The sequence below is a fragment of the Eurosta solidaginis genome, chromosome 2 (assembly GCF_040869045.1).
Source record: "Eurosta solidaginis isolate ZX-2024a chromosome 2, ASM4086904v1, whole genome shotgun sequence".
Taxonomy (NCBI): Eukaryota; Metazoa; Arthropoda; class Insecta; order Diptera; family Tephritidae; genus Eurosta; species Eurosta solidaginis.
This window is the reverse complement of record NC_090320.1, coordinates 76,145,870-76,169,615: the sequence shown is the minus strand read 5'-3', so window position 1 is coordinate 76,169,615 and position 23,746 is coordinate 76,145,870. Positions and strand designations below refer to the sequence as shown.

At 36.5% G+C, this 23,746-nt stretch overlaps 1 protein-coding gene across 3 annotated transcripts in view; it reads right to left on the bottom strand.

The window, feature by feature from the left end:
• Kua (Plasmanylethanolamine desaturase Kua) overlaps positions 1-23,746 on the bottom strand; it is a 194,252-nt gene that overhangs the window by 129,453 nt on the left and 41,053 nt on the right. The window contains exon 1 of one of the 3 annotated variants that reach the window (XM_067765778.1): positions 10,024-10,140. The exons of 1 other annotated variant lie outside the window; for it this stretch is intronic. The gene's annotated coding sequence lies outside the window, so the exon portion shown is untranslated. Of the gene's footprint in view, positions 1-9,686; positions 9,883-10,023; positions 10,141-23,746 lie in introns of those variants that run through there. One more of the 3 variants, XM_067765777.1, reaches the window with a different exon arrangement.

Genomic DNA, 23,746 nt, shown 5'->3' with positions numbered 1-23,746 from the left:
CCCATTATTAATACCAAAATAAAAAGAGTTCAGATAAGTACGTGAACTAAGTTTAGTAAAGATATATCGATTTTTGCTCAAGTTATCGCGTTAACGGCCGAGCGGAAGGACAGACGGTCGACTGTGTATAAAAACTGGGCGTGGCTTCAACCGATTTCTCCCATTTTCACAGAAAACAGTTATAGCCCTTACCAAATTTCACTAGGATTGGTAAATTTTTGTTCGACGATGGCATTAAAAGTATTCTAGACAAATTAAATGAAAAAGGGCGGAGCCACGCCCATTTTAAAATTTTCTTTTATTTTTGTATTTTGTTGCACCATATCATTACTGGAGTTGAATGTTGACATGATTTACTTATATACTGTAAAGATATTCCACTTTTTATAAAAAACTAGCAGACCCGGCAGACGCTGTTCTGCCCTAAATTTGGCCTATCTGCATATATTTTAATAAGCTTTTTCTGTCTAACTCTGCCCTACCCCTCTACACTTTTCCTAATCTTTTTATTCACTCCTCCCTCCGTCTTTTTCGCTTCATCTATCTCCATCTTCGTCTCATTCTATCTCTTTCTCAGTCTCCTTCTCTCTTTTCTCTTCTCTCAAGTTTTTCTCCCCCATGTTTTGGCCTATATCTCGAGACCCTAGTCACTCAGCGGTGTAAAACTTACTCTGTATTATAGCACACATCAACAGCTTCAATTTGATACCCATAATATAAAAACACATTCTAGGTGTATCCGGGTCCACGTTTTGAGCTATATCTCGAGACCCTAGCCTCCCAGTTGTATGGAAATTATCCTGTACTATAGCACTCATCAACAGTTTTCATTTGATATCCATATTGTATAAACACATTCTAGGGGATTGACAATCACGAAATGATTAAATGAATTTCCTTTTGGCCCAGATCATTTTGATATATAGAAGTAATATATCTACCTCGATTAGTTTATGCCGTTACGGGGTACCGTCATGCGAACAAAATTAATATACTCTCTGAGCTCTGCTCACCTGAGTATAATAAGACTTTAACGTAAATAAAACTGAACTAGTTTGGCTTGTCACACGGGCTTTTCCCTAAGGCGTTTCGTTAAAACATATTGTAACGAATTTACTGCAATTCCCCTTATTTGCAACCTTCTGCTAACGTTCGAATCACTAAACTGTTGAACAAATAACTCCACTATTCAATAATTCAAAATGTCCTTTATTAAAGTACTTCAGAATAACACTACTATTGCTCGCCAGATAGCGTCTTAAATCAAACTGATTGTCGTGCCTCTACTGTTGCTGCCTTTTATACTGTCTGATTTCCTCGTTGCATATTTCTAGGCTTTTCTATTTCCAGAACTTACTAGTTAGTTATCAGCTATAAAATTACTCAGCTGTAACTACAGATGCATGATTTTATAGTTTTTCTCAAACCCCATGCGCTTGTATGTGTGAGCGACACTTGCACAACTATTGCATACTTTCGGGAGTATCTCAGATTTATGCATGTGGCTGTGCGTTGCTTCTCCGCTGCGTGTACGTACATATGTGTAGACATAATAATTGAATTATTGATGTGCATACAAGTCACTTCTTAGCATCGGCTTAGACATGATAGTATCCCTTAGTGCTGCTAATATTCGTTACACTGCCCTCCACCTAAGTCTGATCGTCCCGAAAAATCTCTCGATCTAAACGCTGCTAGCATCTCCAAATGAACTACCCTTCTATTTCGTGTTTTCCCAATGGTTTGTATGCGGTAGATGGTATCACAGATCTTCACAACTTTGTACGGGCCTTCTGCACCGAATTTTGGATGGAACACCTTTCCGCCGGTGAGGGTGGTATAGCAGAACCAAATCTCCCTCGAAGAAACCTTCCGAATTATAGTTATTGTCGTACCTGGGTTTCATCCTACTACTCATTACCCTGGGTCGCTCCCTCGCACTCTGTTGTTTGGTCAATGAAGAACTACTTCGCAGAGCTTGATCTTGACGGATTGACTTTGCATCATCAGTATCGCTTGACGTTTCACAAGTAGTGCGCGCTGGCTTGAAACCACCCTTGCATTCTTTCTGGAAAATTCTTTCAGTCGTTTTAGTGCGTCCATTAGGTTTTGTCAATGCCAGTGTTTTTCTCGCAGGTACCTTTGGTTTTGATTTGTTTGGCCCATTCGCTCCATTAACCCTTGCCCGATCTGCTGCCTTTGACTTTTGTGGTTTTTGTCGAATCTCTTTTCACCGGCACTCGATTACTGCTAAACCCTTTTTCCAAACTGAAGTTAAGTGGCACATCCTGGTTCTCATAGCGCGTAATCTTTCTCGGCATATCGATCCTGATGTTATGGTCAAGTAAGAAGTCCACTCCCAATATGACTTCATCAACGATCTCCGCCACAACGAATTTGTATAGAATCTTGACCTTTCCAATTAAGACCTCACATACCAATTCTCCTTGGACTTGGTTATACTCGCCAGTGACCGTACGTAACCTTGCTCCAGGTAACGGTTTTACTCTCCTCTTGGCCAAATCAGATCGGATTAAGGAATGAGATGCGCCCGTATCTACAGTCAGTACACGTTCTTTGCCATCGACATTCCCTCTGACGGTAAGACTGCTTGATTTCCTTCCAATTTGCGACACAGATATCACAGGACATTCAATAGCTGGAGCAAGTTTTCGATCTTTACATATGACTCGCTCTTGCTCATCTCATCCATCTTTGCGTTTACAGCCATCCAAGTTAGAACTACCAGGACCGGTGCTGCAATAACGAGCAATGTGACCTGGGTTACCGCACTTGAAACATTTGATTGCACCATTATTCTTCTGTTGCGTTCCTTTTAAAGCTTCTAAAATTGCGTCTACCCACTCTGGCCTTTCTACCTCCACACGGCGTGCTTTGAACGCTGGCTTACACACAAGCGATGCTGTTTCCTGAATCAGAGCATGCGATACCGTTTCTGCGAATGTAGGTCTCGGGTTTGCGTATGTCGCTCGCTTCGTTTCAACATCCCGTATTTCATTAATAAAGCTCTGGATTTTTACCCTTTCAGTGTATTCCACGGGTGCGTCCACATTCGGTAAATGTCCCAGCCTTTCAACATCCGACGCAAACTCTTGCAATGATTCGCCAGGCCTATGGAAGCGGTTCAGTAACTCCATTTGGTATATCTGTCTCCTATGCTCGGTTCCGTTTCGTCTCTCTAGAGCGCCGATCAATGTTTCATAACAGTTCCGTTCGCCCTCTGGAATGGTTTGTAAGATCTCAGCTGCATGCCCTTTCAATGCCATGAGCAGTGCAGCAACTTTATCTTCAGCACTCCAGTTGTTCACTGTTGCGGTCTTCTCAAACTGAATCTTAAACACCTGGAAAGGAACAGAGCCGTCAAAAGATGGAGTTTTTACCTTCGTATTGCTTGCTGAAAAAACTGGGCGATTTAGTTGTAACTGCTCCATACGACTGTTTAAATCATCTACTTCTGCCTGAAATTGAGCCATTTTTGCATCCTGCGCTTCCAGTTTTGATGATACCTGTTCCAAAATTTCTGCCGACATTTCAGATATACGTGCCTCTTGCGCTTCCAATTGGGATACCACATATGTCTTTTGGTCTTCCAGTTGAGATGACACTTGCGACTTCATTTCTGAAATACGTGCCTCCTGTGATTCCAGTTGGGATGCTATATATGTCTTCTGTTCTTCCAGTTGGGTTTCTATCTTGGATGCCATATATGTCTTCTGTTCTTCCAGTTGAGTTTCCATCTTGGATGTTATCTGTGTCGACATTTCTGAAATGCGTGTCTCCTGTATTTCCAATTGTGATGTCATATATGTCTTCTGTTCTTCCAGTTGAGATGACATTTGCGACGACATTGATTTTACTGTCGATGTTTGTGCAGATATTGCAGCCAATATCATGTTCAAGTCTGTGCTCGTAACTGTCTGCGATGTTTCATTTTTCTCTTCTATTTTTGTTGTCTCCTCGCCATCAAGAGGAAAGACATACTCTTCCACGTTAATTCCCTCTAATTCAATTGCCTTTCGTAGTCGTGCCTGAAGTTCGAGTTTATTGCCGGTTGTATTCAATCCACGGATCTCCAACTCCTTCTTCAATTGTTGGATCTTCAATTCACTCCACTTTGCATTATCCAAGTTGTATTCGAAGTCTTCGGAATTTATTCAACAATTCCTCTTCTGACACCAATTGTAACGAATTTACTGCAATTCCCCTTATTTGCAACCTTCTGATAACGTTCAAATCACTAAACTGTTGAATAAATAACTCCACTATTCAATAATGCAAAATGGCCTTTATTAAAGTACTTCAGAATAACACTACTATTGCTCGCCAGATAGCGTCTTAAATTAAACTGATTGTCGTCCCTCTACTGTTGCTTCCTTTATACTGTCTGATTTCCTCGTTGCATATTTCTAGGCTTTTCTATTTCCAGAACTTACTAGTTAGTTATCAGCTATAAAATTACTCAGCTGTAACTACAGATGCATGATTTTATAGCTTCTCTCAAACCCCATGCGCTTGTATGTGTGAGCAGTGGCGTCCCTAAGGTATCTTAGGTGGGGGTAGATCTTATAAAAATGCCGACTCACTAGAAAAATTTTCCGACTGCATAAAATTTATATGAGAATTGATTAACCTAAGATAACGTGGGAAAATGTATTGTACAAAGCAAATTTCAAAATTTGTATATTTGGAAAATTATGTTACATAAGATATCAAGATAACAGCAAAATAAGTACAGTAGTTTGAAAATCAAATAATTGAAGACCACTTTGTTGGGAATTTATAACTTCACAAAGTACTCCTAGTCAATTAGTTCTCCAATGCTTTGTTTACGTCAGACCTGGATTCTGCGGTTTTTCAATAATGACCATTTTTTGACAACCCTGCGTAGATTTATTTCGCCCACTTTATCCTTCGAAGAATATAGCAGCATCAAAGAGTTCATTGACTTAATTGCATGGAATCATCAAATCGTTTTTGGGTAGACGGCGCGTTCTGTGGTGTTTCAAAAAGCACCTTCTGGACTGATTTCCAATTGTTTAGCAAAGCAAACAGAGCTATTGATCAGCGCATTGATCTGAATCTCATCATTCATTTCCTGGAATGACGCTGATGTACTTTAAATTAACAACAGAGAATCAATAACATTAAAATCTTCAGCTTCCAAGCTCTCAGTTAAATGTTTGACTGTGAACATTATATTTTTACAAAAAAATAAGGAGCTAATGAAATCGAAATCTAAAATTTTTTTCAGCAGAGCTGTAGCGGATGTGCGTGCTTTACTATCGAAAATTCCGAATCGTTTTTTATATCTGTTAAAACATGTACGATACCTTCAAAAGAAACCCATACGGCTTTTACCGTTTCAGCTGTAGCAGACCATAGCGTTTTAGACAAATTTTTCAACTGCAATGAGTTTTCAATCTTCTCCAATTCTTCTCTCAAATATTTGAAACGTACAATGCTTCCAAAACATTGAAAAATTCTGTTATTAACGCACTGGTATTGCACGCTGTTTCCACAAATGTGTTTGTCCGATGAGCCTGACATGGAATATGAGGGATTTATTTTTCACACTTTTCCGATAATTTCTTTTGCGTGCTAATATATTTGCCCGATATGTTTTTGGCATAGTCGTACGATCGGAAAACGATGTTTTAATAGAAATTTTAAGTGATTGAAGAGCCGACACAATTTTATTGCACAAGTCTTCTCCCGTCTTTTTTGTCAGGACGACGTCCATTTTCAATAACCGCTGAACCGGAACAAGTTCGCCCTCAATAGCAATTCGATCTTGATGAGACGGGTGCGGAGTAGTGTCAGCCATGACAGAAAAAATACCTGCTTGGTTGACTTCATTTACAATGGCTTCTTGAGTTTCAGTCCCTAAGAGAGCAATGAATTCATTTTGTGTGGCTGGACCAAGATACGACACGTGACGCGGTCTTCTTGATGTTTCATCTAACCATTTCTTCATAAAGGGCAATGGCGTGAAACTAGGTTGACAATTTGTAGGAAATTTCCATCGCCTTTTTCCAAAGTGTCATCGAGACCACAAAAAGCCAAGCCCTGCCTTCCCAAGGTTCTAGAAACATCAACTAGGGTTTGCAGAACTTTCAAATTGTATTATTTTTCTTGTGCTTCTTGAATCGCGTGTTCTCTGATGGATTTGTCCATTAAGATTTTGTATTGGCTCCTTCATTGATGAAATTGCAGAAATCACTTAAAGCGGCTCGAAGAGATTCTGAAGTGAAATGTTCAGCCAATTTTCCTTTTTTATTTTGACCTCGGCTCTTCATTTTATGCCACTGATGAACACCTACCGATACCCATTCTGGACTAGCTTGCGATCTCCCAATGGCTTCCGAAAATAAAATGCAAACAAAGCAAAATGCAGCGTCTTTATATGGACTATACTCTAATAATCAGTATTCTGAATACCATTCAGGGTTGAATCGACATTGCTTATTCAACGAAATTTCGGCATTGTTTGGATAAACGACAAGATTTGGCTGGTATGGTCCAAGAGCACTTAAATATTTGCGTTCATTGGTATTCGATATTTTCCTTCTTTTTCCAGGGTCATGGTCTACTATAGCTTCACTACCAACATGCAGAAAAGATTCATTACGCCCAAGATTGTTTTCCTCTTCTTTTGCAATTTCCAACAATTTTTCACTCTCTTCGTTAATATTCTTTAAACAGTCGGTTACATTGCTGAAAAATGCTGTCAAATTTGGCACAGCTTCCTTTTTCATTCTACTCAAGAATGAGTGAGCATTCGTTCAAAATCTTGCCGGAGAATTGAACCCAAGTGCCTGTTTCTTTCGATGGGAATAGTGAAGTCGATGATGGTTCAGGTGTTAGTGTTAACTGATCTGGTAACATATCACGTTTTGTAGCACGCAAAATTTTCACTCATTTCAGAATCACTGAAAATTGTTTACCATCATTTTGCCGAAATATTGCCAACTAGTAAAAATAATTAAAAATCAATTTCAGTTCTTCAACATATTTGGTATGTATCACAAAAAAATGTAAATTTTTAAAAATCACTGAAACATTTGATCATTGTTTTGCCGACAATATGTCGACTAGGAAAATCTTCTGGGTTACACCCCCATACCCCCCTCGGGACGCCCCTGTGTGTGAGCGACACTTGCACAACCATTGCATACTTTCGGGAGTATCTCAGATTTATGCATGTGGTTGTGCGTTGCTTCTCCGCTGCGTGTACGTACATATGTGTAGACATAATGATTGAATTATTGATGTGAATACAAGTCACTGCTTAGCATCGGCTTAGACATGGTAGTATCCCTTAGTGCTGCTAATATTCGTTACAATATATTTATATAAGGCTTTTTGTTAAAACGAAGGTGTGTATGACATTGAACTTTACCACAAGCTTAAATTAAAGGTTTTAGAAGGAACTCGACACATTTGTAAATTTCCGAATTGTTTGTAAACGAATTAAAGAATATAAATTTGGTCCATTTCTTTGAGATTTGCTCCCTTTTTTTCGATGAATTTTAGTCCCAAATGAAAACATGGTGTGGCAACCGTGACTGCTAGTAAGGCACTGCTAAAAATCCAATGTTACCAAACTCTGTTGATGCGCATTAATATTGCTGAATGGATAGAGCATCTGTCTTAACACCAGTATGAAGTATGCTAGCAGATTTCTATCAAAATTAGAATAGCAGTGGCTATTGATATGACAGATATTTTTACCGCACCATAGCTAAAAGAACGAAGTAGTGAGCGTAAGTTTCTGTTTAAAATTAGATGATGCATTTGCACAATGTAGACAGTCCTTTGCTGTTGAAATTACCAAAGGAATCAGTTCTTTGAAAGGAAAACTCAGTTTGATTGATTGAGAATCTGTAATTTTTACAGAATATTGTTAACTTGAGACTCATTTCTTCTGTTGAAATAACTAAAAAAATCTGCTTTCTTGACAAAAAAAAACTCGGTTGAATGAACCATAATGCGATGAATTTTAATGCAAGAGGAACAAACGTGAATTGTTGACTTTACTAGCTTTATTTCTCTCGGTGGACCATTTAATACCCAAATAGCCTCCCCTTCAAAAAACGCGAGTACATCATAAATAATGTAAGGAATACTCCTTTGGGAATATAGGAGTATTTCAAAACTAATCTGTATTCATACAAAAAATGTGCTCCAATTAACATTGCGATGTCCTAGGAGAGGAGTAGGTGATCCCACTCTCGCTTTGTTTGTGAGTATTCCTTAGAGTACATACGTGAGAGTACTTTCCAAAGTACTTTAACTGTAGTACTCCATGGAGCACCCACAGAGGATCATATGCCAAAGTACTAAAGAGGAATTGTGCCGGAAAGAATAATCGGAGTGAATTTAATTTAAAATAAAAGTAAATGAAGAGGGGCAATACAACTTTTATATTTTTTACTACGAATATTCTTATGTTATTTAGCATTTGCGTGAATAAAGAAACTTATATTTCTCTATACTACAGTATGTATACATAAAACCAGTGCGCGGTTGCATTTTATCAGAGTTGCCATAGTAAAATTTTATTATCAGTTATTTGTATGCAATGATCGGCAGGTGGTGGTCCGCAAACGCTTTGCAAAGGAGTATTGTTAGAGTACTCCAACATGAAGAAAATGGAACACGTAATCCAACAATTTTCGCAGGGTCATGATTGTATCAGAAAACGTTTGTGTACAATACTCTGCCTTTAAAGTACTCCTAACACCATTAGTAACATAGTACAGATGTTGTTGGGTGAAAACGGCGGAGAATTCTTATTCATTTTAATAGAATCATTTCCTAAGTTGTAAAACGATTGGCTCACTCCAAAAATACTCACATACAAGTTTAATATATTTTGTAATCCACACAGGGTTATAAAATGTTTTTATATAAAAATAAATTTAGCAACTGCTAATAAGACAACAAATCTGCTTTAACTTAGGCCAATCTCAAATTGCACGGCTTTTTATTTCATTGCCATTAACCAATTGGCGGTTTACCCCACCAAAAGAAATCAAGTCTTCCTCCACCTGTCTCTCCCAATTCAATACAGGTCTACCCCTAACACCGTTGGCAAATATGGGTGTCGATAGGGCGTCTTTTTGGAATGGGCCTTCATCCATACGCATAAAACTACTAGCCAGCGAAGCCGTTAGCATTACGGACAGGACCATACATCTTGCGGAGAACTTTTCACTCGAATATTGCAAGAGCCAACCTATCTTCTCACGGCACCGTCCATGATTCCAAGCCATAAGTAAGTACCGATATGGTGAGGGACTTATGCAGCGCGATTTTTGTTCGATGAACTTTCAGTTGCGTACTCATTCCAAATTGGAACTTCTTGTCCAAAGTTATTCTCCGTTTGATTTCTAAGCTGACATTGTTTTCGCTTTTAATGTTGTTTTTCAAATACACGAATTTCGAATTTATATCCGCCATCAGTGATGTAGCTGCCAATGCGTCGATTTTTTCTTTGAAGATCAGAAGTTCTTCGTTATGCGCCTTGCCGTATTTCCCCGCTTTTTATTTACGCAATAAATCACGCAAACATTAAAACCGAAAGACAAATTTGTTTGTTTTTCAACTTTGTATACATACTTTGCTCATAACTTACATACATATGTATGTACATATATACACACCTGCACCGGTTAAAGATTGATTAGCCACTAAAACTCAAAAAGTCGTTCACAACTTTTTTTATAGTTGGTTTTTAATGGTTGTAACTTATAACAGAAGAACGGTTCTTTCAATGTCCGGTTAGGCACATTACTCGAACTTTTTTGGCTCATCGACCAACTTATACTAACACTAACAATAAAATCGACTTAGAAATCCAATGAGGAATTACTTTTGCCAACAAGTGCTAAGTACTTTGTATTGACTTGACTTGGTGAAGAAAACGATGACAACATCGTATCACACGACTGTGGGAGTATTCGAGCGAAATGTTTGAGCGAAAGCGTTGGAAGGTGTTACCTTTTGGGGCCAGCTAAGGTTAAGCGCCAATTATGAAGAAGTACTTTCCCCAAACATTGTTATTATCGTTTATTAATGTATTACTCAAAATAAAACCTTAGCGTATTTTTCCAAGACTTAACGACTTCAGAAGCGCTAATAAACTGAAAGAAAAAATAGTGCTTTGTATGAGTAATTTTAAAACTTTGAGCACACTTTTGTTTATAAAAAGAGCATTCGCCATGTATCGCCCAATATGTATGTATATTCTTTAAAAAGTATTACTGCCGGAGGAAAATGCTTTCCAACATTTAAATTTTTGATGGATCGGGCGCTTCGGAAAATAGATACATACCTAGGTATCTAATATCGGGTACACTGAAAGAAATGGTGCTAGTAAACTAACAAATCGGTTCTGTTGTTCTTGGCTTAACGGAGATTCGGTGAAATTAATCGAATTATGGTTAATTCGGCCGAGTTATTTGTCAAACGAACAAATTAGTTTAGTCATTTCAACAGAAGAGAAATTGTCGCTCTTATGTCAACAAAATTCTGTAAAATTGACTGATTCCTGGTCAATCTAACTGATTTTTCTGTTAACACAAATGATCTCACTGGTCATTTCAACAGCGAGCGATCAACAGCCAATACATGAGCAAATTTCAAAGAGAATTTTACGCTCACTACGCACTCTACTTTGTACTTATGACGATGGTGCCACTTGTTTAAAAAAAAAATACCAAAATGAGAAAACACCAAATCGAAAAAACACAAAAAATGGGAAAACAACAAAAAACTAGTTTTTCAGTTATCAATACAAAACGAAAAACCCTTTTTTTGAATTTACTGTGCAAAAAATTATGAGATACCGGAACACCTATTTATCGGGTACAATTTTGCGACTTCTCCTCCAAGCGAAATGCAAAATTGTGCCCTCTTGTTGCAAAACAGGATTTTTCCAAAATAGTAAGATTTTGTTCAAGTTTTTACGAATTTTCACTGACGCGAACGAATTTAATAAGATAATAAAAAACATCCTTTTTTAATGTTGATGTTTCCGACAACATAAAAGTTTAAGTTGTTTTGGAATCGTTTCAACTTAAAGTGTTACGAAAATTAAACTTGCCGAATTATATGTAAAGTTATTCCAGTGGTGAATTACCTTGCTGCGATTTGATTCTTTCCTTTTCTATAACTTACAAGTTCTAAATTTAAAATGTTGTCAAACATTTATATGTACAAGTTTTGTTCGAAACAGTCAAGTGTGGCAACTACATGAGAGAGAAGAAATTGAGAATGAGCTGAGCTGCAACCATGGCGCAACGATACAAGGTTGCAGCATTGAGCAGCTGATTACAAACTTTTTTTATTTGATTTGATACATCAACTTCCGGCGCAGTACGATTTTGACATTTGTCCATTGAATTTACAAAAACAAAGTACATGGAATTTTTATTTATGTTTGTAGGTATGTCACCATGCTGCCACCTGTATCATTCCGCTATGGCTGCAACTGAAAGAATTGAGAATCAGTTTTGTGACTACTATTTTCATTTCTATTTGCAAAGCGAAGTTCAAAACTATAAACTAAATAAATTACAAAATATAAAATTTGGTGAAAGTGCGTCTAATAAAACAAAATAATAAAGTGTATAATGTTTAATGTGTGGCAGCATATGTGATGTAAGCCCAATTGACGTTCGGTTAGTAAGTGCCACCGTGGTGTGATGGTAGCGTGCTCCGCCTATCAAACCGCAGGCAAAGCAACATCAAAATTTTATAAATAAGGTTTTTCAATTAGAAGAAAATTTTTCTAAGCGGGGTCGCTCCTCGGCAGTGTTTGACAACCGCTCCGGGTGTATTTCTGCCTTGAAAAGCTCTCAGTGAAAACTCATCTGCCTTGCAGATGCCGTTCGGAGTCGGCATAAAACATGTAGGTCCCGTCCGGCCAATTTGAAGGGAAAATCAAGCGGAGCACGACGCAAATTGGAAGAGAAGCTCCGCCTTTGATCTCTTCAGAGGTTATCGCGCCTTACATTTATTTTTATAACTTATAACAGAAGAACGGTTCTTTCAATGTCCGGTTAGGCACATTACTCGAACTTTTTTGGCTCATCGACCAACTTATATTAACACCAACAATAAAATCGACTTAGAAATCCAATGAGGAATTACTTTTGCCAACAAGTGCTAAGTTCTTTGTACTGACTTGACATGGTGAAGAAAACGATGATAACATCGGATCACACGACTGTGGGAGTATTCGAGCGAAAGCGTTGGAAGGTGTTACCTTTTGGGGCGAAAAATCAAGTTCTTATCGTTTGTTAATGTTTTACTAAAAATAAAACCTTAGCGTATTTTTCCAAGACTTAACGACTTGAGAAGCGCTAGTAAACTGAAAGAAAAATTAACGCTTGTGTTTATAAAAATAGCATTCGCCATGTATCGCCCAATATGTATATTCTTTAAAAAGTATTATATATTTGATGGATCGGGGGCAAAAAAAACTAATATGGTCTTGTTTACTAAGAGGTATGGTGTATAAGGGCCCAACAATTCGACTAATCCTAAGCTGAGGCTGCAGGAGAAACTTTCAACAAAACTTCATGGAGTGGAGAGTGAATTAGGCCTCCACAGCACTTTATGCATGTTAATGAATGCTGAGGTGTACGGGGAGCCTATCACCCTCTGTCTCATTACGTATTTACAGCTATTGCTAAGCCTATCCTACACTACGAAAATAGAGGGATATGCAGGCTATCAATGTTTAGCTTAATGGAAGTCCTGAAAACAAACAACCCTGACGGCTTAACTGTGCTATTCTACACACCCCACCTTTAGACTTATAGGTGCAAAATACAGCGTTATCAACTGCGAGACTCAGATCATGCGGACATAGACCGCATATCATGCGGCCATGACGTTATAAAATATTGAACAAACGGACTGTCTGATCTCGTAAATGCGCTTTGATGGGGCTCTGAGAGTCAAAAATTGAGGGGAAAGATGCCGCTCAAATGGCGGGCACGGCGATACCCGTGTATACCGATAGTACAATAGTTATGGAACGGAAATAAACAGATTATACAAGCTGTTATGTAACTGTTTTCTTTTTTATTAGGAAGTGGTAGCCTTGTCCAAAACCATGTCAGCATTGGAAGAGAACAGATTAAAGTACAGCCACGGCAATTATGGCAATAGTCCCGCGCAGCACATCTAATCAATCCCTAAAAGGAATCGGTGGAGACAGAACTATACATCTATATTGGGTCCACGGGCGAATTCCTCGAAGTTGGTACCGTAGACGTACCAATCAGCTTGGGCGAGATTGCAGGAATGAGACTAAAAAAGTTAATCTTATCACTAAAAAGAGGGGAATGCTCTTGCCAAGCGGGTATAGTTATTGTATAACATAGATCTTGATTTTTTATAGGGGTTTCAGTTTGGTAACACTCTGCACAAATTCAGTCCACATGAGGCATCAATCTAACCATTACTGCTAGAGTTGCCAGATTTATCTTTCCGAAATACAAATGTGAAATGTAACCTTAACATACACGAAACATATATGGGGGTACAATCTATAATACGAGCGTACAATTATTAAGGTATACTTTGGACTGAATGTCAGTTGAAAAGTAGTCGTCTCTCGATGAGCAAAAATCACCCTATATTAAGCCCGGTTTTTCAGTAAAAGTTCAGCTCACTTTGTCAGTTAAACTACGCCATAGATACCATCACCCTCAAATTTAAATTTGGGCATTTCAGAATAACGTGGGGGTATTTTAAATGGTAAAGGGTTAATTTATGATTTTCACCGAAAATTTACTCAAACTTGTCAAATGGGATATCAAAAAACTCGAATTTGTGTCAGGATTACAAATCCGAAGAAAAAATAACTCTTTATCGCCCGTGGATGTATTTGTGACAACACCTTTCATAGAAGGGCTGCACACGAAACGGGTTTTGGTAGCAACTTTCGATTGGTGAAAAAGTCGACTTCGCATTGATGTAAGTGGATGGATAAAGGCCATGTTTTTGCCGCGTTGCGACATTCCATTTTTGACAGCTGAGATAAATTGTACGTATACGTTAACGCAACATGTTATTAGCTGCTTTTTGCGGACGACAACGCAGATACTTCACCGAGTTTTATCTTTTTGCATTGTGGATAAAACAAGTGTGATAACTTCTGCATAGACTTCAAAATTACAAATAGAATGGATCACCTGATTTTTTTTTTTTTTGTACTATCGCTTTCTCATTCTGTATCTCTTTCTATCAAACGCTGAAGATAGCCGGCCCTATGCGCCGCCATTTTGGACACCCTGTGAAAACGCTGCCAAAATGCGAAAAAGTAGCCATATTGAACATCCTTTCAGGCAGTTGACGAATAAGATATCACACTTATTTTATCCACAATGGCGTTTTTTATTGTATACATAAACGTTTTGGTCGCATCAAAGCGAAGAAAGGGGCTAGCCATTCATTGTTATCTTATGGCGGTACCAAAGCTAAGCAACGTGATCGATATACATTACTTCATATTTTTTCACTTATCTACCACAAAATATTTTTACAAATCTTTGCCCTTTTTATAAATTTTAAAAAGTTTTTATATAATTGCACCGTGCTATCTAGTATCAAAGAACAAATTATTTCAGTTCTCGATTTGATTAGTGATGCTTTCCATCATATTCCCTCGCATTATTTTCCATTTGAGTTCCGGCAACTCGAGATGGGTTTTAGGATTTGACATTCTTCAATTTGAGAACAAAAATATTCATTGAGAATGTAACAAGTAAATTGTACTTCACCCTGTATGTATGGTTTTAAATATGTGTATGCAAATAAAGACGTCATTGTTGGCCCAGCCCACGACATCGACGCCACTTACAGCCAGTGGCGTAGCAACGGGGCACAAAAATCCCCTCCGAAATATTAGAAGTTTCGTCAAAAAATGATTTGATATACATTTCAATTTCAACGGATTCGATAAATCTTTCGCTCCATCGTCGAAACATTAATTTTCATCGGCAGGCAAGAAATAGTTTCAAGAGGACATCGTGCCTCTGGTCCTATATCCCTCAAGACTCCAGCCGCCCCCCCCCCCCCCAAATGATGGCAACTTCAGATCTTTATTAAGATTTCGGATGAATGCTGGTGACCAAACACGGAAACAACATTTACTTCAAACTGCCACATTGAAAAATCGCGTCACATCTTACAGGAGTTCACACATTCAGAACGAAGTCGTCGAAATGGACTTGCCCTATTGAGTATCAATAGAAATATTGATATCACAGTGGAAGAAGTCATTGGCCGATTTTACTATTAATTATACAACAACATTTTCAATAAATGGATCACTGAATAAATACAATACTATTTCCTCCTAATAAAATTATTCCATACAATAAGTACTTATCATCACTTAACAAAATTTGAATTTTAAATTTTGTGACATCCCCCGTATAATTATTTTACTACGCCACTGCGCACACCCCCTAATTTCCTCGCGTCATTCATGTATGAAATTAAAACGCAGCAGAAGAATAAGCTAGATGGTAGTTATAGGTCCGACAAATAAAAGGCGAATTAATGGTGATTTATAACCATAAAACCATAACCAGATAAAACTGCTGATCACACCTAACTTATGGAAATCAATGTAATCGAGTTAGCGATATGGTATGGCACCATTAATCGATTACATTGATTTCTATTAGGTTGGTTCGGTCAGCTGTTTTATCTGGTTATGGCTTTATGGTTATAAGTCACCATTAATTCGCCCTTAAGCAGTTTTTCATATAGATGTGTTTAACACATGCTTATGCATTATGAGTAGATTGCATGTATTTTTATGCAGAATGGAAGAATGAGCGACTCTGGCGCCATCTGATATTGAAAAGTAGCCAACTCCCCAATTTTGTTCCAAGCAAATCATAAGAAGAAGAATTTGACATTTGCTTTGGCTAAGGGTGTTGGCACACTTTGCAAGTGAAATTATTTGTACCATTGGTTGGTAAAATTTCTAACATTTTTCACAATTAAAAACTGCAATATAACAATCGAATACGACACAAAATATGTTAGCAAGTATTTTTGTTGTATGGGAGAATGTTTACAACAGTGCTTCGCGAAATTTTGTATGTGAGTGGGCAAGGCGTAATAAACTTCAATTGCCAAGTCTGAAGTTCCTTCATATTTACAAACGCAACATCTTGGTTGATTGTGGCGATGTTTTTGGAATGCATAAGCTTGTGTTAAACGCATCTATATGAAAAATGTCATTGTGTCACGGCCTTTACTCTTTTTCTTCGTGATGATGATATTAGCGTTTCTATTTGCGTTACTTCTATAAGCGTTTACTTCTATAAATTTTTCTTGACAGCAAGTGTGAAACAAAAAACGGAATACAAGCAGAGTGAGGAAGATAGCAAGTGTAAGCTTATCGAGTAGCGCAACTAACAGTTGATCGCACACACACACAAACATCATCATATTACTAAAATCTTTCAAAAAATTCAAGTAAAATATTTAAACAGGCATAAACTTTGCTAATTTTAGAATATATAGCATTTAGGTCACCTTATTTACAGTGATTAAGAGAAAATATTTGCTAATATTTAACTATTTAGTTATTTTTTTTTAATTTTATCTGTAATATTGATACAAAGATTGAAGGTATACTGATGTAATGCAACTGTTCTTCCTGCTGTTCTTCATTCTACTCCATTCGACTGCTTTCCATTCAATTCGCTACATAACCTCAATTTAAGCTGCCAAACTATATAGTAAACAATGGTACGGATGCTGTTGTACTCTTCCTCTCTCTTCTCACCCCTTCGCCTATGTCGTGGGAGACTTGAATTCAAGATTTGTATGGTGTAAAAGGGGACTATGAAAAATCATTTACATAATTCGTATAAGGTTACGCGCACATTTCATCGTTTAAATGCGGCGGGATGCAACCTTGCAGATATAACAGCCGTCATTTTCATCACTAATCTAAATTTACGCCTTATAAATTTATATGCTTTAATGAGTCCTCCTATAAGAATACCCAGAAAGAGATGAAAGTCTTGCCCATAAGGCTTTAGTTTCCAATGAAACTTGAAGTTAAAGTGGTTAAAATTACCCTTGCACACGAAATCCATATTGTGACGAATATTAGTATCACTAAGCGATACTACCATCACTAAGCCGATACTAAGCAGTATGTACGTAAACAAATCTATCATCATCTACACACATACATACAGGGCAACGGAGAGTTACTCATAAACACATGTAATCATTAGCCGAAAGTAGTATTCGCATACATATACACACGCATATGCCTATGCGAGAGACTATAAACTACAAATACACATGCATATAGCTGGTAACCAAGTAGGAGATTCTAGAAGGAGAAACATCTAGACATTTGCAGAAATATGCGGACAAGGCAACAGAGAGTATAAAAGCAGAGCAAGCTGAGTAGTCAGTAATCAGTTTTGATTTAAGCACGCTATTGGTTTGAAATATAAGTGTTATTGTGAAGTATTTTCAAAGTAGTCTAATAAAGAACATTTTGCATTATTGAATATTGGAGTTATTTATTAACAGTTTAGCGATACGAACGTTAGCAGAAGGTTTGGAATAAGCAGAATTTCTCAAAATTCCTTACAATATGAAAGTTAAAACCGAGTATGATAGATGGTTGTTTTTCAATTTTATATGCAAGAAATCTCTAAAACTACATTTTCAAAGTCATCATTGACATACATACTTGGTACTTTGCAAATGACTTGACAGACTTTGATTACTTTATTGGGAATGTCAAAGTTTAAACGAAATTTTGAGTGCGACTCGCATGTAAACTCAAATTTCCGTATCGCACGTATTCGTAACTACTGCAGACACATCAGTGTAATTTAATACCGATGCTTAAATTGATTATATTGAACTTTCAGCGAAAATTTGTAAAAATGGCACTTGGTACCCGCAAAACTCTTCAACTTCTTTGTGAACGCACTGTTTACCGATTTGGATGAAATATCCACCAATATGTAGATAGTGAAGTTCTTCAGTGCATAGTAGGCCATTTCGGTACATAAAAGTAGTAGGAAAGTAAGCGGAATTGGGAAAGTAGGTGTGGCAGCTCCCATACAAATTCAAATTTCTACATGTATACATTACTGGCATTCGGTAAATATTGCTAATATCAGAAGTCCTTATTATATGGAATTATTCACTCATACAATTCTGATACCATATATATTTATGAGTAACATCAAGGATATTTTAACTTCATTTTGGTGTAACCCATTCACATAGTTTAGCTTAACAAGTTTTAATAAGTTATTCGATTCTAAGAAAAACCCATCATCAGTACGTATCTTGTATGTGCATGTCTAGAAATATGCATAGGTGCCACCTTTAATTTAGATATCCCTTTTCTAAGGAATCGGATTGGTCGACCCAGAGCGATACTAGTCCCCTTAAAGGCATTTCGCACCAATATAATATTATAATTATTCAATTCTCAATAACCTCGTCTACTTTAGTAAGAAAATATCGACATTTGTGCCGTTCTCTGGGGCCCTATTCGCTAACTGTGAGTTTTAAAGTGTACACAAGAAATTGTGTAAACTGTGAAATTCTGATTCTGTAAAGCAAAACTGTGAACAAAAAAACTCACTGATAAAAACTTCGTGAGTTTTCTTGGCAACCAGTGTACACTATTGTGACATTCAAAACTCATACGCACTGTTACAGAATGACTTTTTTTTGATGAATATTTTCCACTGACATAAGACTTTTACATTCAGCGCTCATTCAGCAAAACAATGTGCACAATAATTTACAGAGTCGCATGAAAATTTAAAGAGTAAATTATGTGTGCAAATGAGTTTTCAATGAGTGTACATTTTTCATTTTTTCACAGTTAGGGAATTGACCCCTATACGTATGTATGTATGTATATTAGTGTGGGTCGATTTGTATGGACGAAAGTTAACCGATATCGCGCCATCGATTTTTAGATAGGATTTGGGCTCAGGAAAAAAAGTTCCACTACGCATAAAAAAAAAATAATTTTCGAGCCTGCGAAATTTCATTTTTTTTGAGTTTTTTCGACTTTGATTTTTAAAGTTTTTTTCATTACCTACTAAAAAAATTTCATATGTATACCCTGTCCGACCCAAAAATGTCCGCTAAAAACGTTGGCGATAACAGTTTTTTGAAAAAAAAAAATTTTTTTTTGGTCGGACAGGGTGTACATGAAAATTTTAGTAGGTCATGAAAAAAACTTTAAAAATCAAAGTCGAAAAGAAGTCAAAAAAATTAAATTTCGCAGCCTCGAAAATTATTTTTTTGGTTATGCGTAGTGGAACTTTTTTTCCTGAGCCCAAATCCTATCGAAAAATCGATGGCGCGATATCGGTTAATAAATCGACCCAGTCTAATGTATATATCATCACCTCCTTGCCAAAAACACGAATGTAAAAAATCAAAATGTGGCAAAATCAAGTCTAAAAGTCATTTTTTGTAAACGAAACATTTTACCACATCCACGTTATTTCGATTTGCTGTGGCTTCCTTTGAACTATTCAACATTGAATCATAACTCAAAATCGAAAAAAAGCAGAATCATGCGTCTGGCAAGATAGTGACGATATCCCAACAATCGAAGATGGTTGACTAACTACTCCTGTTGTCGAATCTCTATGTTAAAAGAAGAATCATAAACATAGCGTTTTCAAACAAAATTGAACCTAATTATCAAGTCGAGAAAAATCATATTTCTCCAATCGGACTCCAATCTAATGGAACCCTAATGTGAATTGCATTTGCAATAGTTCTCTAATCATTCTCGACTCGAATACTAGTGTAGTTCCTATAAAATTTTTTCAAGTCTAACGTGCCCACATTAAAATTCTCTGACGTTGTAGGCTGTGTTTGCTTGGATGTAATATATGTGCATTAGGGTGTGCCAAAAAAAGCCTATATTTTTTTCTCTTTCACCCGAAAATATCAAAGAATATGTGCAAACAAAAATTTTGTCACAGGCGGAGATTTTAATTTTAATTTATGAGATCCTCCACGGAATTTGTTTTTCTCTTTATACAAGAAGGGAAATCTGGTTTTTAACATTATTTTGTCCTACAAGTTATGAAGAAATCATTCAAGGTTCGAATCGAGCTCAAGGCCAGAACAATAATTTTTTTTCTAATGATAATTATTGTTATTTTTTAATTTTTCTAAATTTGAAAAATTGTATTTTGTTTTTGGAATAGTAAGTAGAAAATTTTTCAGACAACCTGCCATAGCTGCGCAGATAGATCCATTTAGCTGGTTAGCGCAGCATGCCTAAAGCGTACTGATGATGAAGGCTTAGCACCCTTCGAAATGGATCTATCTGCGCAGCTATGGCAAGTTGTCTGAAAAATTTTCTACTTACTATTCCAAAAACAAAATACAAATTTTCAAATTTAGAAAAATTAAAAAATAACAATAATTATCATTAGAAAAAAAAATTATTGTTCTGGCCTTGAGCTCGATTCGAACCTTGAATGATTTATCAATAGGCCGATAAAAACAAAAACAATTGTTATGAAGAAATTTTATTTTTTGATCAAATACATGGATCATATTTGCACTTAATTCTATTATTGAAGTTTCTACAGATATTTAAAACAAGAAAAAAGTTAAAAGACAATCTTGTAGTTTGTCTGACGCCTGACAAAAATGTCCTATACACATTTTTCGTATCACAACAAACCACAATGTTACCGACTCACGAAGTATGTACATATTTTATGAATTTTTGCTCTTACATGTAGATCTGTAGAAACTTCAATATCAAAGATGAAAATTTGGTCCGAGAAAAAGTCAATCTGCTTAATTCTAACCGAAATTTCTTTTAATAACTTTCTTTCATGTACATTGTTGTTTTGATAAATTACTTGTTTGTGATAAAAATTACTAAATAAATTCAGTTTCGCTCCTGAAGAAGCTAAGGTGCTTAGCGAAACGTTGAGCCGAAATAGTGGAGTTTACTTTAGCTTTTCACTAAGCAAATAATGGTCAAAAAGCCTATTTATACTGCTGTTAAACACATAATTGACCGGCTATCTTTTAATTATTTAATTAAAAAGTGCTGTAATTTTTTGGCGCATCCTAATGTACATGTGTAAATATGTTAATGTAAACGATTATAAATTTGCTTGAAAGTTAGAGGGTAATTAAGGGCTTCTTGCATGTCTTAATGCTCTTTAAGAGTAGAACTTTAATCTCTAAATATTTAAGCCACATATATGTACATTGGGCATACATGTATACATGCATACATATTTATGTAAATTTAAGCTCCTCACATGCAATTTTGTAAACATGCACATGACCGGCTACCCATCCAGGAAAGCAAGAAATAAAATAATCAGCAAACTAGATTTTTTCAGTTACTCAACCGACATTTTTCGATGAAAAGCAGATGAAGTCATTGGCATTTGAGTTCAGAGAAATTGCAACAGGAAGCATTAATTTACGCATAGTTTTATTTCACTAATTAAGGTAAATTCGCCATAAACTATTTGATACATATGCAGTGGCGTAGCCAGGATATTAACACAGGAGGCACACAGCAACTAAATTATATATACTTTAGTATTCAAAAAAAAAAAAGAACAGATGCGAATGAAGTTAAATAAAAGCCGGTAAAAACAGGTAAACATTAAAGTGAATCACGATGTATGGTGTAAAATGTACCCCCACTATTTGAACACCAACCTTATGAGGAGCTCAAAAAATATAAGGAATTTAATTTTTCTCCAATATTATTAACAAAGAAAAATTCTATAAAGCAATATAAACTTGTCTCGCTTATTAAATACATATAAATAATATTGATATAATAGTAAACAGCGGAAGCATGCTGATAAAGCACTGCGATTAAAGTCCGAGTTATAGTTGACATAGTCATAACGCCATTTTTACTTATCCATATCAAATTGCATCAGTTATTGGTGCCTTAACCTAAAAATCGTGAAAATTTCATAAAAATTAAGAATATGCAAACAATTACAAACATATACCCCAAAAAATAAGTCTCTTAGTCAAAACGTATCCAAAACAATAAATAAAATCTACAAATTCTCCAACTCAAATATTTTTAGGTTATGGATATGGCAAAACACCAAAAACCAATTGGTTGGCTATGGTATGCTTATGGCTTTAGCGTTATGGTATGGCACCACTAGTCGATTACATTGATTTCCATAAGGTTGGTTCGATCACCTGTTTCATCTGGTTATGGTTAAGTCACCATTAACTGGTCCTTAAAATCTAATATCACGAACACAGTTCTGTTGAACGCGCCAAAAAGTATTCTTCACAATTTGGAAAAAAGCATATACACAGTATATACTTATGTATCAAAGTGTATAACAAGCAAATCTTGACTGAAAAGTGAAGCGGGCAAAACCGAAGTGGTTTTTTTTAAAGTTAATTTTAACCTCTCGGGATGTGTAAAAGAGACATAAATAAACTGTTATCTAAAATCTTATAAGTGAAAATGGGAGAAAATGTCAAAAATATTGAGAGAGCGCTCTCAGAGGTGATTATCTTTTGCCCGACCTTATCACAAAATTAACTAAGTATGGCTCCTAACCAAGGTTATAGAAAAGTGTGTCACTAACCAATTAACCCATACTATTTTTACTGGCGGCCACCGTGGTGTGATGGTAGCGTGCTCCGCCTACCACACCGTATGTCCTGGGTTCACACCCCGGGCAAAGCAATATCAAAATTTTAGAAATAAGGTTTTTCAATTAGAAGAACATTTTTCTAAGTGGGGTCGCCCCTCGGCAGTGTTTGGCAAGTGCTCCGGGTGTATTTCTGCCATCAAAAGCTGTTACTGTTTAAACCACAGAATACTCGGAAATATTCCTGAAGAACGTTACAGTATTTTAAATCTGATTTAAATGAAACTGCTTGTCAATCACTACGAAACTGAATTTGAATTATTTTATTACTTATACCAAAATTACAACTTATCTGTATTGATACTCAAAAATGCAACCGTGCTAAAAATGTAAGCGCGTTTGAATTAACCGAAACGTTCCTTCGAGGAATTAGTTTGCTACGAGAATTCAGACACGTGCGAAGCACGAAAAGATATAAAAACCAAACTAAACCAAACCGCCGCTACGCTGAGCTGCGTTTAAACGATTTACCAATTTAACTAATTTAAACAATTTCTCTATAACTATTAGTAAAGCGCAAAATTGCGCCATATATTGCATTTAACTATTCATTTTAAACTATACAATATTCACACGTTACAAATAATAAAAGCGAATAAATTAAAACTCAGTAAAGCCTGTTCTTTATACTTTCGAAAGCCTCGTAAATTTACCGAAAGTTGTTTAGTCACAACATCTTTTTATATCTTTTCGCAATTTACGTACAAATTGCTACGCTAACCGCACTTATATAATAGCAAATCGTAAATATCGTTAATGAAATACGCAAAAATTACTCGCGTAAAATCCGCACCAGTAAATTCACGCTATAAACTTCGTATGAGAAAGCGTTCATCGAATATTCGAGACAAGTAGATTCACTACTGATACACCCATCTAGCGTATATGCAGCCATGAAAACATTAGAATTTCACTATGGGCGCCCAGAGCTTCTGATTAGGAGCCAAATTGCCAAGGCTCGAACCTTTCCACCTGTCACTGCCGGACGAATCGGC